This window comes from Eptesicus fuscus, chromosome 9, assembly GCF_027574615.1.
Source record: "Eptesicus fuscus isolate TK198812 chromosome 9, DD_ASM_mEF_20220401, whole genome shotgun sequence".
NCBI classification, from domain to species: domain Eukaryota; kingdom Metazoa; phylum Chordata; class Mammalia; order Chiroptera; family Vespertilionidae; genus Eptesicus; species Eptesicus fuscus.
In genome coordinates this window covers 12,280,040-12,296,803 of record NC_072481.1, presented here as the reverse complement: position 1 = coordinate 12,296,803, position 16,764 = coordinate 12,280,040, and the positions used below count along the sequence as shown (strand labels likewise).

Sequence of the window (16,764 nt, the reverse complement as noted above, 5' to 3'; positions counted from 1 at the left end):
CTCCCTCTCCCTTCCTCTCTGAAATATATATGAGACATTATGCCATAACCAGTTTGGCTCAATGGATAGAGCGTCGGCCTGCAGACTGAAAGGTCCCAGGTTCGATTCCGGTCAAGGGGATGTACCTTGGTTGCAGGCACATCCTCAGTAGGGGGTGTGCAGGAGGCAGCTGATGGATGTTTCTCTCTCATCAGTGTTTCTAACTCTCTATCCCTCTCCATTCCTCTCTGTAAAAAATCAATAAAATATATTTTTTAAAAAAGAGAGAGACATTGTGAAAACTGGTAAAGGGGCGTGGCAATCTCAGATGGGCATGGACGAAATCACTCTCAGGCTGCCCAGCACCAAAAGCTAAAATAATGAACACTGATGGGGCGTAGTAGCTACCAGCAGCACCAGCAACACGGAAGAGTCTGGAAAGTGTGGGCAGGGCAGCCTTGGAGAAGCATTGATTCTCAGGGAGAACCAGTTTTATAGGGTAAAGATGATACCCCTGTAGATGTGGTAGTGAAAGGAAAGCTAAGAATCCTAAAAACCAACCAAACAAAAGCCAACTTCCCACCTCCCCTCTCTACGCCATTCATGAGGAACAGCCAGATGGACAGCAGAGGGCGCGCTTGTGTGGGGAGTTTTTTTTCTTTTTCTTTATTGATTAAGGTATTACATATGTGTCCTTATCCCTCTATAGCCCCCCACGACCCCATTCATGCCTTCACCCCCCTGGTGTCTGTGCCCATTGGTTAGGCTTATATGCATGCATACAAGTCCTTTGGTTGATCTGTGTGTGGGAAGTCTTGTCTGTGAATGAACGGAATCAGAAAAGGCAGATCACATGCATTCAAAAATTCTGTTAGACAAGAAAAGAAATGCAATTCAGAGCATCTCAGCTGATCAAAATTCTCCCTCAAAAAATCAAGCATAAAGCTGAAGAAAACTGCAAGACAAAAATGGATAATATATTCGGACACAAAGAAAACATTAGGCCGAAACCGGTTTGGCTCAGTGGATAGAGCATCAGCCTGTGGACTGAAGGGTCCCAGGTTCGATTCCCGTCAAGGGCATGTACTTTGGTTGCGGGCACATCCCCAGTGGGGGGTGTGCAGGAGGCAGCTGATTGATGTTTCTCTCTCATCGATGTTTCTAACTCTCTATCTCTCTCCCTTCCTCTCTGTAAAAAAATCAATAAAATATATATTAAAAAAAAGAAAGAGCCAAAACCGGTTTGGTTCAGTGGATAGAGCATCGGTCTGTGGACTGGAAGGTCCCAGGTTCGATTCCGGTCAAGGGCATGTACATTGGTTGCGGGCACATCCCTGGTAGCGGGTGTGCAGGAGGCAGCTGGTCGATGTTTCTCTCTCATCGATGTTTCTAGCTCTCTATCTCTCTCCCTTCCTCTCTGTGAAAAACAATAAAATATATTTATAAAATATATAAATAAAAATAAAAGAAAGAAAGAAAGAAAACATTAGCAGGTTCCACCATGTAAAATCAATGTTCTCTTACCAAATGCACTGTAACTGGACATTGAAAACAAAACAAGCCCAGCCGGCACGGCTCAGTGATTGAGCATCGACCTATGAACCATGGTCACAGTTCGATTCCTGGTCAGGGGTTACGGACTTGATCCCCACGGTGGGGTGTGCAGGAGGCAGGTGATTCTCATCATTGATGTTTCTATCTCTCCCTCTCCTTTCCTCGATGAAAGTGTGTGTGTTTTTTTTTAAAAAAAAAAAAAAAAGAAAAGTTGAGAACCTACTATGTGTTAGGAATTGTGCTAGGTGCCGGGAATATAGCATTGAAGGTCAAGAAATTGCCATTGTAAAGAGCGCTCTACACCCAGAAGTGCAGGGAAATACAAAAGTGTCACCGAGGAAGTCCCCTTGAGCTGAGGCTTGAAGACTAAGCAGGAATTTGCCAAGTGAAGGGCAGGGAAGAGCGCACCAGGCGAAGGAGACAGCACATGTTAGGGACAGCTGAGTTAGGGAGAAGCTTGAACATATAAACAAGCAACTGGCAGGTCAGTGAGGCTGGAGATGAGGGAGAAGGAGGGCGGAGAGACAGGGAGAGAGGCAGGCGGTGGCCACTGGCAGAGTCCTTTGGGCCATAAGGAGGACTGACTGGGCTTTATCCTCAAACCAATGGGAAGCCATTGGTGAGTATAAGCTGGGAAGTGACATTGATCAGCTTTGGGTTTTTAAAAAGAGGTTCTGCTGCCTGTGCAGAGAATGGATTGCAGGAGGGCTGGAGTGGAAGTGAGATCAGTCAGGACGCAGAAAAAAAGGGGAGCGTGGTACATCCGGGGCAGCAGGGAGCCTGCATTGGGGGGAGGGGGGGGGGCGTGTGCTATTTCCATTTCCTTCCCGAGCACGGAGGGCAAAAACCCAGACTAGGGAGGTAGTTTGCTAGGAATAGTTCCAGCAAGTCGGTTCTTTCTAGTTTTAAGATATGTCCACCAGAGGGCGCAAAACCCTAAGGAAACGCTTGGAATCAGCCCTAAGTCCACTTCCCTGGGACTGAATTCTGGGACTCAGGCCGGCCCAGGGGAGTCCCCGCCCTTGCCCAGTTAGAGGGCTGACAGGAGCCAGCCTTCAGTTCCTTCGGTGTTTTGATAGAAGGCAGTGTGTAAAGTTGAAGAAATCCTGGACTGGCAGCCTGAAATGTGAGTTTTAGTACCTTCCCCGCAGCTCCCTGATGTACGTGAGTTTCTTCACCTGTTCGAGCCCCCAATCTCTGCAAGATGGAGCTAACAGTTCCTGCCACAGTTTCCCCTTTTGCTCCTCCAACTGGCCCAGGCCCTGGGCCCTCATTTCAGAGAGAGGCTGCGTATCGCAGGGGCTCAGAACCTGGTGTTTGAGACCCAGGTTCAACCCCGAGCCCCAGTGTCCATCTCTGTTCAATGAAAATCCTCACACACCTCGCGCACGGCTGCTAATTAAGAGAATGTCCGTAGTTGCTGGCACAACGTAATTGCTTAACGAGTGTTTGTTATTCAGACAGAAATTTGACTCACGTTCGTTAAGGGCTGGCTTAATGAATCTCCGGGCCTGGGGCTCTGCTCGCAATTCTTTTTGCGACTTTTGGCAAGATTCCTTCCCTTTTCTGAGCCCCAGGTTCTCCAACAGAAAACGAGGGGGTTAGATTAGATCGGATCCTCACTGGGAGCCATCCCAGCGCTGACACTCCCCCCTCCCTTTCTTCCTTCCATTTATCTATCGTTTATTCATTCGTGCAACGATTATCTATGGACGATCTACTACAGGGTTCCAGGTGCAGGAAACAAAACAGGTGTACATCACCGGGAGCCAGACCATTGCAAGCGGGTTTATACAAAGCCTTCTTTGTCCTCTCTCCCAGCAATCCATCCTCGCAGGTTATTTCATATTTGGAACAGAAAAAAAAAAAATGTGCCAAGAGTTTATTTCTGTGCGTCTCTGTGTGGCTGTGTACACGCACACATTTATATATAACATTTGCAGCAGCGTTGTCATGGGAACCCTTTCTTGGTGTCTCTGGCCAGGAGGGATGCCTGTGAGCGCGGGAGCTTTTATGGAACACCCCCTGCATGCACTTTTGTGCGGCGCCAGATCCTGCTGGGAGCGTTACCCCAGAGCCTTTGTTGGCCCTTTTGATCATGGCTGCCTGTTTTGCTCATTGATCTTGTCGGATGTGAGTGGATTTGACGGAGGGAACTGAATGTCAAGCTCGGTGACTGGCAGAGTAAGATCCTCTGGGACACTTGCCAGCTAGCAGTGTGGATAGGCCAGCTTGGGTTTTTTGTCTTTTTTAAACCTGGATTTAGGAATACTTGAGGCTTTGGGGAAGACTTGGATGAAAAGACAGCAGCAGCCAGGGAGTGTATTTTCAGACATGACAGCTGCAGCAGCAGCTTTTGAACTTGGTAGGCAGTGCCAGCGCTGGGAGGGGGCAGACTGCCAGCGAGAGGGAGGCAAGGGACTCACTATTCCCCAAGCAGCTACTCTGGGCCTGGCTCCGTCCGGGGTGCTGTGCCTATGGTATCTCTTGTAATCCTCGAATCCACCCTCTAAAATACACACCGTGGTTCTTAGCAGGAAACTGGGATTACAGGGGGAAAGTGGACAAGCCAGGAAGTGACAAAGCTGGGATTCAAACCCAGGTTGGGCCTGACTCCAGAGCGGGGCTTTACCCACTACATCGTGCCCCTGGACCACTTCAGCAGCCGGGGTCCGCTCACTTCCAGGCCAGGAGTTGGGGTAAAGGACAGCCAGGAATGGCAGTCCAGGAATTCAAGTCTCCACAAACCCCAAATCACTGTGGCAGACCCACTCGTGTGCGGCTCTGAGGATGGCCAGATAGAATCTATGCAAATAGTACCTCCCCTTGGAGAACAGAGAGGTTAAATGTCTTGCCCAAGGCCACACAGCGAATGACCTGAGATTTGAACCCAGGGAGCCTGGTTCCAGAGCCTGAGCTCTTTTTTTAAAAAAATATATTTTATTGCTTTTTTACAGAGAGGAAGAGAGAGGGAATAGAGAGTTAGAAACATCGATGAGAGAGAAACATCGATCAGCTGCCTCTTGCACACCCCCTACTGGGGATGTGCCCACAACCAAGGTACATGCCCTTGACCGGAATCGAACCTGGGACCCTTGAGTCCGCAGGCCGACGCTCTATCCACTGAGCCAAACCGGTTTCGGCCAGAGCCTGAGCTCTTAACCACGGTGTTTTTCTGGTCCGTGCATTAGTCCTACACGTGTGCGGTTCCACAGCCCAGCCATGTGGACACAAAGAAGGTCAGGTGTGTGAAAGATAAGAGGTGATGAGAGCGGGAAGAAACCCCCACTGACCGGTGACCTCCTGTGTGTCCAGCACTGCGCCAGGTCTGTCCACCCCACAGCTCTGCCGGGACACGGGGACCACCCTCATCCCCTTCCTCCCAAAGAGGGAAGTCAAGGCCCAGGAGGTGGGAGCCGAGCCGCGCTGCCCTGGGCCCTCCTCTCCCACGTTTCTCCTGGGAGCAGGGAAACTCCTGTGTGGTGGAGGACTCCACTCCCCCCGAAATAGAGGCTGCTCCCCCAAATCTACCAGAGTAGGGTTACCCTCAGTAACTCAGTCACCATCCATCCCTCAGCTATTTACAAAGCGCCTCCTGTGTGCCGGACAGTCTGGGCACTGGCCATGCAGCAGTGACTGTGCCACGGTCCCTGCCACCGGAGCTTACTTTCTAGCAAGAAACCGCCACGGCACACGTAAGTACAATGTGGACTTGAGGGAAGCCACGGGCCTGGGTTGGTAACTGATGCGGGTGTTTACGTTTATTTAAGGGGGGCCTTCTTGGCATTTTGTCTTGAGAAGGCCAAGCATATAACGTAGTGCTTTTGGCCAAAGCTGAAAGCCAGCCATGCTATGGCGGGAAATGAAAGTGGTTTCTATTTGCTTTATGTTCAGAGAGCAAGCTGTAAAACTTTGCTCCGAGTCATTTCCAGCTCCATCGAAGAGGTAAGTACGCGAATGTTTATTGGCTGTGTACTGTGTGCCAGGTACAAGGCTATGGAAGCCCCTTCTGCATGCAGTGTGATAGAATTACAAGAAAATGATGTCCCCGCATGAAAGAAGCAGAAGGCAGGCAGCGATTAAACCTGGGGGACCTGCCCCGCTGGCGTGGCTCAGTGGTTAGTGTGGACCTAGGAACCAGGAGGTCATGGTTTGACTCCCGGTCAGGGCACATGCCTGGGTTGCGGGCTCGATCCCCAGTGTGGGGCGTGCAGGAGGCAGCCGATCAGTGATTCTCTGTCATCATTGATGTTTCTATTTCTCTCCCTATCCCTTCCTCTGTGAAATCAATATTTTTAAAAAAATAAATCTGGGGGATGAGGCGGGGAATCAAGGGAAGTTGGTCTCCTAAAATGATGGTTGAGCTGGGTTTTGAAGGATAAATAGGAGCTTCCTAGGCCATCTGGGAGCAGCACACACTCCACGTGCAGGGAAGGGGGTATGGAAAGATGTGGAGACATGAACATGCTTGGCCTTTTGGGGTGCGTGTCAGTGGGGAAGTGGAGGGAACTGAGGGCGCAGAGACTGGTGAGAGCCCTAGGTACCTGGCTGAGGAACCCGGTCTCCAGCCAGTCCCTACTTACCCTGCATAAGGGTGAAAACCAAGCATCTTCAAGTTTTCAATTCAAGTGGAGAAAAGGGTAGGGGGGCGGGAACAAGCATATTGCCAAATCTGGGAAACTGGAAATGTTCATCTGCAGAATTAACTCTAAATTGCTGCTATTTTCATCGAGTGCCTTTGGGAAAGGCCGAGCACAGCAGCGCGCCTCCGCCTCCTTCCAGGTGTCTGGAGCGCCGGCAGGCCAGGCCAGGCCAGGCTGGTGGGCTGGCTCCCACGGAGATCATCGGGGCCAGCCGGGGGCCAGGCACCAGCTGTGGGCATCTGGAAATCCAGCTTCCTCTTCCCGTCATCGGATAGGGGGGGAAATCAGAGTCCAGCATTTTCCCAAGGCAGCAAACTTGGCGGTGAGTCAATGGCATGAGGCTTGCAAAGGGCCCAGGGAAGGCTGGGCCACCCAAGGTAGAAGGATGTGGTTTCCAGACTCAAGATGGGATGTGCGGGCCATCGTGGGAAGTCCCCTGGTTTGGGGAGTGCTGGCAGGAGACAACTTTCCCTGGGGCAGGCCCAGTGGCAGCGCAGGCGGATCTCAGCAACGGGCGACTCAGTAGATTTGGTGAGCAGGGGGTTGTGCTAATAAGGCCTGGGACAGGCAAGGTCCAAGGCTGCCTTGCCCCCGGGCCCAGCAGCCACCTTCTGAACAAGTTGGGTGATTAGTCAGACAAGGGAGGAAGGAAGTCCTGTAATGATTCATCTCTTACGTGCAGACAGTAGTAGTACTCAGAGCTCCAGAGGGGAGTTCTGAGGATTAAATGAGTTATTACGTGCAGAGGGCTTTGCCCAATGCCTGGCACATAGTGGGTGCTCAGTAAATCTTAGCTATTGTTTTTTTTTTATCAGCCAGCCAGGCTAACAGTTGTTTTCTGTTTGCTAGTTTATTGAATCCTCACAACAGCTCTAGGAAGTAGGAGTGAATAGGTTTTTTAAAAATTGTTTCTTATAGCCCTAACCGGTTTGGCTCAGTGGATAGAATGTCGGCCTGCAGACTGAAGGGTCCTGGGTTCGATTCCGGTCAAGGGCATATACCTTGGTTGCGGGCACATCCCCAGTAGGGGGTGCGCAGGAGGCAGCTGATTGATGTTTCTCTCTCATCGATGTTTCTAACTCTTTATCCCTCTCCCTTCCTCTCTGTAAAAAATCAATGAAATATATTTTAAAAAAATTGTTTCTTATAGTTGAGGAAACTGAGTCTCAAGGTACATATGTAACTTGCTCAAGGTACATAGTTTAAAGTGGCAAAGTTGGAAACTTCTACAACTCCACAAAAGTAAAAAACCGATGTGCAATGGACTTGAATAGACATTTCTCTAAAGAGGGCATCAAATGGTCAATAAGCTCCTGAAAAGATGCTAATCATTAGGGAAATGCAAATCAAAACTGCACAGTGCTGTACCACTTCAAACACATTCGATGGCTACTATAGAAAGATAGGAAGGGAGGAAGGGAGGAAGGGAGGAAGGGAGGGAGGGAGGGAGGGAGGGAAAAACAAGTGTTGGTAAGGATGTGGAGAACAGGAACCTTTGTGCATTGCTGGGGAGCGGGGAGGGTGTAAAATGGTGCAGCCATGGTGAAAAACAGTATGGCAGGCCCTAAAACAGAGTATTACCATATGACCCAGCAATTCCACTTCTAGGAACTCGAACAGATACTTGTACGCCCATGTTCACAGTAGCCAAAAGATGGAAAGAATTCAGATGTCCATTGCTTATGTGAATGGATAAATAAGATGTGGCGTATCCATTCGATGGATTATTGTTCAGTCTTAAAAAGGAATTAAGCCAGGCTCAATGGTTGAGCATTGACCTATGAACCAGGAGGTCACAGGTTTGATTCCCGGTCAGGGCACATGCTTGGGATGCGGGCTCGATCCAATGTAGGGGGCGTACAGAAGGCAGCTGATACATGGTTCTCTCTTATCATGGATGTTTCTATCTCTCCCTTTCCCTTCCTCTCCGAAATCAATAAAATAAAAAAATAAAAAAGGAATTAAGTTCTGATACATGCCAAGGTGAACTAACCTTAAAAACATTATGCTAGCCCTAGCTGGTTTGGTTCAGTTCATAGAGTGTTGGCCTGCAGACTGAAGGGTCCCGGGTTCAATTTTGGTCAAGGGCACATGCCTGGATTTTGGGCTCGATCCCCAGTAGGGGGCGTGCAGGAGGCAGCCAATTAATGATTCTCTTTTTTTAAAAAATATATTTTTATTGATTTCAGAGAGGAAGGGAGAGGGGAGAGAGAGATAGAAACATCACTGATAAGATAGAATCATTGATTGGCTGCCTCCTGCATGCCCCACACTGGGGATCGAGCCCACAACCTGGGCATGTGCCCTTGACCGGAATTTAACCTGGGACCCTTCAGTCTGCAGGCCGATGCTTTATCCACTGAGCCAAACCAGCTAGGGAAATTATTCTCTTTTATCATTGATGTTTCTATCTCTCCCTCTCCTTTCCTCTCTGAAATCAATAGAAATATATTTTAAAAAAAAACAAATAAAAAAACCACTATGTAAGCAAAATAAGCCAGAACATAAAAGGACAAGTATTGTATTCCATTTACATGAGGTACATAGAGTAATTAAGTTCACAGAGACAGAGAGTACAATGGTGGTTGTCAGGGGCTGGAGGCGGGGAGAATAGGAGTTGCTGCTTAATGGGTACAGTTTCAGTTTGGGATGCTGAAAAAGTTCTGGAGATGGACAGTGGTGATGACTGCACAACAGTGTGAATGCCACTTAATTATATGCTTAAAAATGGTTAGAGTGGCCCTAATTGGTTTGGCTCAGTGGATAGAGTGTCGGCCTGCAGACTGAAGGGTCCCAGGTTCGATTCCGGTCTGGGGCATGTACCTTGGTTGCGGGCACATCCCCAGTGGTGGGTGTGCAGGAGGCAGCTGATCAATGTTTCTCTCTCATCGATGTTCTAACTCTCTATCCCTCTCCCTTCCTTTCTGTAAAAAATCAATAAAATATATTTTTAAAAAATGGTTAGAGTGGCCCTGGCTGGTGTTGCTAAATGGTTAGAGCATCAGCTTGCGCATGAAGGGTCTTGGGTTTGATTCCTGGTCAAGGGCATGTACCTGGGTTGCAAGTTTGTGCGGAAGGCAACCAATCAATGTGTCTCTCTCACATCCATGTTTCTCTCTCTCTCTTTCTCCCCTCTCTCACTTCTAAAAGTCAATGGAAAAAATATCCTTGGTGAGGATTAACAACAACAACAAATGGTTAGAGTGGTCAAATTGATGTTGTGTTTATGTTACTACAATTTTAAAAGAAAGAGGCAGAGTTGGGATCAGGATCCAGGTCTGTTTGTCCCCAGGGCTTCCTGGGATGATTCCCTGGGTCTCCCTTCCCCTTTCTAGGAAAATGCTGTTCATTTTTTTGTTCAGAACTGACCAGCTGAGAGCAAAGCAGTGTCTTGATGATGGACACACCAGACAGAGTTAACTCTACTTTCCAAACAGGCATTTGCAGGTGGTGTTCAACTTGAAGAACAGGCTCATTCTGCCCACGTTGGGCCAGAGATTGGAGTGCTGAGGAGTCAGAACATGGTAACTGTGCTCCATCCTCTCTCCAGTCTCCCCCCCCTCCCCCCACCCGCACCCTTCCCCATGAGCTGTGCACCCATGGTCTTATTCATTTTGTGTTCTGTCCGCCAACAAACATTTACTGAGCATTCCGATGTGTGTGCCATTTCCAACGTCACCATGCGATTCTCAGACACTTGCTTAATACCCTGCAATTTAACTCAATTCGGACACGACCCACCTGAAGATAGCATCAGGTCTCACTGGTTAAAGGCTCAGTCCTAAGTCCAGGGTGTCACCTGTGCTTCTGACCAACTGGCTGCCGATTAGAGATTCCCACACGCCCTCCTTGGGTTTGGTTAATTGGCTGGAGTGGCTCACAGAACTCAGAGAAACATGTTACTAACTAGGTCACAGGTTTATTGTGAAAGGATATGACTCAGGAACAGCCAAATGGAAGAAACTCATAGGACAAGGTGCAGGGAAAAGGGGGCAGAGCTTCCGTGCCCTCTCCCAGGACCTCAGTGACATGCTCACCAACCAGGAAGCTCTCGGAATCCTGTCCTCTTGGGGTTTTATGGAGGCTTCATTACATAGTCATGATTGCTTAAATCATTGGCCGTTAGAGGCTGAACTCACTCCATCTCCAGCCCCTCTTCCCTTCCCATAGGTTAATGGGTGGGACTGAAAGTTCCCTGTAATCAATCACGTGGTTGGGTCCCCAGGCCAATATCCCCACACGCATACACACACCCCTCCCCCACAGGACCTACAGATTCTCCAAGTCACCCCATTAATATAACAAAAGACACGTTTTATTCCAACTGAGAAGGGAAGACAGTAGAGGGCTCTGAGCCCAGATGTGACATGATCTTAACTTTTTAATGTAAATAATTATGGGGAACCCTGGCTGGTTTGGCTCAGTGGAAGGATCGCCGGTTTGATTCAAGTCAAGGGCACAAAGGTTGGTGGCAGGCTCGGATCCCTAGCCCCCATCAGGGCGCGTGCAGGAGGCAATCAATCGCTGTCTCTCTCTCTCTGTTTCTCCCCCTCCCTTCCACTCTCTCTAAAAATCAATGGAAAAAATATCTTCAGTGAGGATTAACAACAAAAAAATTTACAGGGAGTACTTACTTACCTTGAAGGTCCTGTTACCTCCTCCTCTTCCCCATCAGATGTGGTCTCAGCTTCCTCTCCAGGGCCCGCACAGCACTCCATAAATGCTTGGCAAGTGATTTATGAGACTGGCTGTGACTCCAGAGGGAGCCATGCAGGGGAGGAAGGGCCGACGCCTGAAGTGGGAAAAGACCAGGGGGGTGGCATCCTACTTCCTAGTGGGCGAATGCTGTCAGATGGAGAAACACCGCTGCCCAGCAGTGAAGGCAGGTCATGAATTTCAGTCCTGGTTCTGCTGCCCACTTGCTGTATGACCTTGAGAGAATCCTTTCCTGTTTCTGGGTTCTATCCCTAACCCCGGGTAAGGTCATCCCTACGCCATCTTCAGTCCTGACTAGACGCTATGATAGCATCTTGGTGATCGGCAGCCACAGTGGCTGGTGAGGGCTGGGGTCACCTCCAGCAATAGCGGAGAAAGGGAGAGCCATTACCCACCCTGTGGGCAAAGGGGTAGGACAGTTCGGCCCAGGAGAAGTGACAGAGGCAGCAAATTAGAGAAGGGGCAGCCCTGCCTTGGAGGGAATGGGGGTGTAATGACTCTTTGCAGAGGGGCTCACTATGCCCTGGGCCTGAGATGCTCTCTATCATGAGCTGCTGTGATTTGCTTTAATCCTTTAGAGGCCGACCTCCTATCTTCATTTTGCAAATGGCCCAGAGAGCTAGGAGACTTACTTGAAGGTTGATCGGCTAAAGTTAGACTCCAGCGCGGTCTTAAAGTTTACAACCTTTGAAAAGAACCACCACCCCCACAAGCCACTGGGCTTGGTGGTTTTGGGAAGGGCCTGCTGGGAAGGGCCAGCTCTATCCTGAAGAGCCCGGCCCATTAGGAACATCTTGCAGTATAGGGATGGGGTAGGATATTTCTTTTAAAAAATATATATTTATGTTGATTTCAGAGAGAGGAAGAGGGAGAGAGAGATAGAAACATCCATGGTGAGAGAGAATCATGGATCGGCTGCCTCCTGCAGGTCCCCCACTGGGGATCGAGACCACAACCCGGGCATGTGCCCCTGACCGGAATCGAACCTGGGACCCTTCAGTTCACAGGCTGACACTCTATCCACAGAGCCAAACCGGCTAGGGCAGTAGGATATTTCTTTACTTTTCCCATCGGGGCTTCTCTCTTTCTTTTCTGTCTACATCTACTTTATTTAATTTTTTAAAAAAATATATTTTTATTTTCTTATTATTTTTTTAAAATATATTTTTATTGATTTCAGAGAGGAAGGGAGAGGGAGAGAGAGATAGAAACATCAATGATGAGAGAATCACTGATTGGCTGCTTCCTGCACGCCCTCTACTGGGAATCAAGCCTGCAACCCGGACATATGACCTTGACCAGAATTTTTTTTTTTTAAATATATTTTATTGATTTTTTTACAGAGAGGAGGGGAGAGGGATAGAGAGTTAGAAACATTGATGAGAGAGAAACATCGATCAACTACTTCCTGCACACCTCCCACTGGAGATGTGCCCGCAACCCAGGTACATGCCCTTGACCGGAATCAAACCTGGGACCTTTCAGTCCACAGGCCGATGCTCTATCCACTGAGCCAAACCGGTTAGGGCAACCTTGACCAGAATTGAACCCAGGACCATTCAGTCCGCAGGCCGCCGCTCTATCCACTGAGCAAAACCAGCTAGAACTAGATCTACTTTAGATGGGTGCCCTCTGGTCTCTCCTTCATCAGTCTTTCTTCCTCTTCTTTTTGTTTTTAAACCCTGTTGGCCTCCCATCTCTATGTCTTCCCTGTCTGGAGTCTAGATCTTGGGCCACCAAGGTCCATGCCCAACTCTCCTTCATCAGCCTTGGGGATATTTACATGTCTCATAGTGGAGCATCTTATACACACCCTCTGTGCCTAATAAAGATGGCTTCTGTTGGCATAACACGGCTTGTCTTTATGTTAGAAGGCCAATGCCCCCTGAGGAGGAGGAAAAATGAAGGGGGCAGAGAACTCCAGGTTGCAAAAACATTTCGAAAGTCTTAATTAAAGAAATTAGGATCCCCCGAGCCTAATCTCTATTTTACACAGAGAAACAGAGCCATGACCCCACATGATCACATATAAGCAAAGCACCTTCATACAGCCACAAGGAGATGTACAAACTGAATCTTCACCTGTCTGCCGCTCTTTGAATGAGGATAGAGAGGTATCTTTATGGGGCGGGGGGGGGGCGCCCAGGGTGGTGGATCCTGGGAACAGTGGATGGCTGGTCAAAGATACAACACACCTGCTCTGGCCGGGTGGCTCAGTTGATGAACCCATACATCAAAAGGTTTCGGGTTCGATTCTGGGTCAGGGTGAGTATGGGAGGCAACTGATCGATGTTTCTCTCTCACATTTCTCTTTCTCTCTCCTCCTTCCTCTCTCTCTCTCAAATCAATAAACATATCCTTGGGTGAGGATTTAAAAAACCCCAAAACCAAGTACTACACTCCTCTGAGGGCTGCACTGCCTGCTCCAGAGTATCTTGCCCTTCTCGCTCCCTAAACGGTGAGGTCAGGTCTGGGCTCCGTGGTACCTGGGACTTCTCCAAGGTAACATGAAACCCTCTGCTCTTCAGCAAGTTTCATATCCTATTTATTGTGAGCTAGACATCAGGGATACTTAAAATGACAATGTTCCCATAAACTGATGAACAAAAATAGATCCAGAGACATGGAAGCATCGAACAGACCACCAATCCTCAGAGGAACATCGATGTGAGAGAGACACATCAATTGGTTGTGCCTCCTCATGCACCCTGACCAGGGCCGGAGAACCTGTAAGCAAGGTATGTACCCTTGACCGGAATCGAACCTGGGACCCTTCAGACCGAAGGCTGACACTCAGTCCAAATTAGGTGCATTTGCACTGAAGTTAGACAAGTCACTTCTTCATATCAGTGAACCTGTTCGTTTATTTATTTGTAAATGGGATATAATAATACCTTAACAGCTGTTGAGGGGAACAGATGAATCAAAGCAAAATGCTTAGCGGAGTTGTAACCTGGCAAATAGTAGGTGTGTAGGGGATGTAACTGCTCTGTGTGAGAGGGGAGGTGTTGAGCAGGGCCATTCAAGGGGAGAGCGCTATCTTTTTGACTGTTGCTCTCTATTAAGCCTCCCTGCATTGATGACTTGGGACCAGAATCTTATCAAGGACTTTTACGTTATTTTGTCTGAGGTTTATCCATTTTAAGAGAGATAATGCTTATAAAGTGCTCACCAAAGACAGGGCACAGTAATCACCAGAGGCTTGTACCTATGATTAAGTTAGAACATGTAACTAGTTCAGAAAGGAATAAAAAATAAGCAATTGTCAGTCTGTTATTATCGAAGTGTAAACGAGAAGCCAAATTCTTTCCCGGTGCTACTTATTTCAGAGGATGGTGTGAGATAAATATGAAGGTTTTGATTGGGATAAGGAAGCCTGATCAGGGAACATGGAAGGAGAATCCTGGGAACTGAAGGATCAGTTGGGAATTTTCCCTGGAGGCGGTTAGAGAAGAGCAGCAAATCCTAGGTAATCAGGTACAAATCCAAATGGTTTAGGACAGTGGTCGGCAAACTCATTAGTCAACAGAGCCAAATATCAACAGTACAACGATTGAAATTTCTTTTGAGAGCCAAATTTTTTAAACTTAAACTTCTTCTAATGCCACTTCTTCAAAATAGACTTGCCTAGGCCGTGGTATTTTGTGGAAGAGCCACACTCAAGGGGCCAAGGAGCTGCATGTGGCTCCCGAGCCGCAGTTTGCCGACCACGGGTTTATGATTCCAGAGTATGAAGCAATTCCCGTCTTCCAGGCTGGAGAAGGGGGATGCGGCTTCCTTTTGGAACCCTCTCCAGAAAGATGGGGTGGTGGTGGGGTGGGAGTGGTATCATCCTCTTCCAGGCGCGCCTTTCTCCCAGAGGGAGCAATTGGGGTTCAATTGGGAGAGAATTAATTAAGCACCCATTATGTGTAGAGCTTTATTTGAATCTTAAAAAAATTGAAAAGGCCCAGCTGATGTGGCTCAGTGGTTGAGCATGGACCCGTGCACCAGGAGATTCGATTCCTGGTCAGGGCACATGCCAGGGTTGCGGGGCTTGATCCCCAGCTGGGGGCATGCAGGAGGCAGTCAATGGAGAGTTCTCTCTCTCTCTCCCCCCTCCTTTCCTATCTGAAATCAATAAAAACATATTTAAAAAATTAAAAAGGAAGGCAGTGTTAAGCAGTATAGCAAGAGCCAGAACTGGACTCTAATTTTGTCTGTCACCTACACTCTCCATGTGATCCTGGGAAAGTCTCTTGTCCATCTGAGCTCTTGTGTGATGTTACTGAGCCTCTCGGAGCCTCAGAGCGTCTTCATTTGCAAAATAGGTATTACCTATTTCAGAAGACTGTGTGAGATAATAAATATGAAGTGCTCAGTGCCTGGTGACCATTACCACCTGACTGACTGCTTCGTGATCCCTGGGGCGAGCCTAGGACAAGACCCCTGCTGGGGGAGTGTGGGGGAAGGGGGTGGGGTGCTCTTGGTCGGTCCAGCTGGGGAGAAAAGGAGCTTATCAAAAAGTGTTACCCTAGAGCGTCAGCCTGCGGACTCAAGGGTCCCAGGTTCGATTCCGGTCAAGGGCATGTACCTTGGTTGGGGGCACATCCCCAGTGGGAGGTGTGCAGGAGGCTGATCGATGTTTCTCACTCTCTATCCCTCTCCCTTCCTCTCTGTAAAAAATTAATAAAAAATATTTTTTTAAAAAAAGTGTTACCCAGGCATAGGACACTGGGGAGCTGACCACTGGCTGCTGGTGACAGGAGGCTCTAGTATTGGGGAAGGCTTTGCAAGAATCCGTCCACGGAACCGGTAGTCAAGGCTTTTGATTAGATAAGGCAGGTTGGATCAGGTCCCAGGTAATTTGTGAGGTAGCAAGGTTTATCCAGGTGAAAGAGGAATTCAGATCCAGACTTTCCTGTCCTTTCCTGTCTGAGTGACCTCGGGCCAGTCACTGTTCCTTTTCCAGCCTCAGTGCGCTGAGGAAATGGGGCTCCTCAGCCCACTCACCGCTGAATGTATACGAGGGCGAAATGTCGACACAATGGACGGGAACTGCGTAGCTAAGGGCCGGCGAGGGCAATTTGCTATGCTAATAGGCGCACGGGGTAGGTTCCTATCCAGCGGTTTCACTCTGGTTAGGCGGTTCCTCCCACCGTAACCGGTTTCTAGCCTCACTGCTCCCGCCCCGGCGGGCAGGACTCTGCAGACCGTAGGCTCCAGGGCCGTTACCATTGTTCTTCGAGGCTGGGCGACAGGAGAGGACTCTCGCAGACCAGACCTCGCCTCCGGTCTCTCCTTCCGCCCCGCATCCCGGCGGCCGCGAGCCTCGGAAGCCCCCCTCGCCGATCTTTCCCGAGGAAGCAAGTCAGCCCCAGAGCTCTCCCGAACGGCGCCGAAGACGCCCTCGAGTGTTTACGAAGTATCCCGACCGCTAGCAGTCTACGGAAAGAGCCGAAGGGGCCTCCCACCCTCGGCCTACCGAGCCGTTCCGAAAAGGCCCGAAGTTTGCCGAGCGGCCGTCCTGCCGGACTGCTAGAGGCGGCCGTAGCGCCATGTTGGATGCTCTGCTCGTTGAGTGAAGAAAATCCGCCGGCATCGCTTGAGCCCCGCTACCGAGAAGGGCGCCGCTTCCCCCGGGGAGGGGGATAAAGACCCCCCGCCGCCGGCCCATGAGGATATTGCCGTGAAAGGTCCGGTCTCTCCGCCTCCTGCCCCCGCCGGGTCCGGCCCCCCCCCCTGGGGTCGCGTTGTCACGGAGACCGGCAGCCGGTGGTGCTGGCCCGCGGGGCGGCTGCTGCTGCCGGCGGCGGCGGCGGCGGCGGCGGCGGCGGCGGGCGTGTGTGACCGGCCCCGGCCCCCTCCTTCTCCTCCTCCCAGCCTCCCCCCG

General features: G+C 49.6%; 1 protein-coding gene across 2 annotated transcripts in view; it reads left to right on the top strand.

The window, feature by feature from the left end:
- Positions 1–16,453: 16,453 nt before the first annotated feature.
- Positions 16,454–16,764, top strand: part of EIF4G3 (eukaryotic translation initiation factor 4 gamma 3) — a 270,009-nt gene continuing 269,698 nt past the window's right edge. For both annotated transcript variants that reach the window (XM_054720419.1, XM_054720417.1), the window contains exon 1: positions 16,454–16,567. The gene's annotated coding sequence lies outside the window, so the exon portion shown is untranslated. The remainder of the gene's footprint in view (positions 16,568–16,764) is intronic.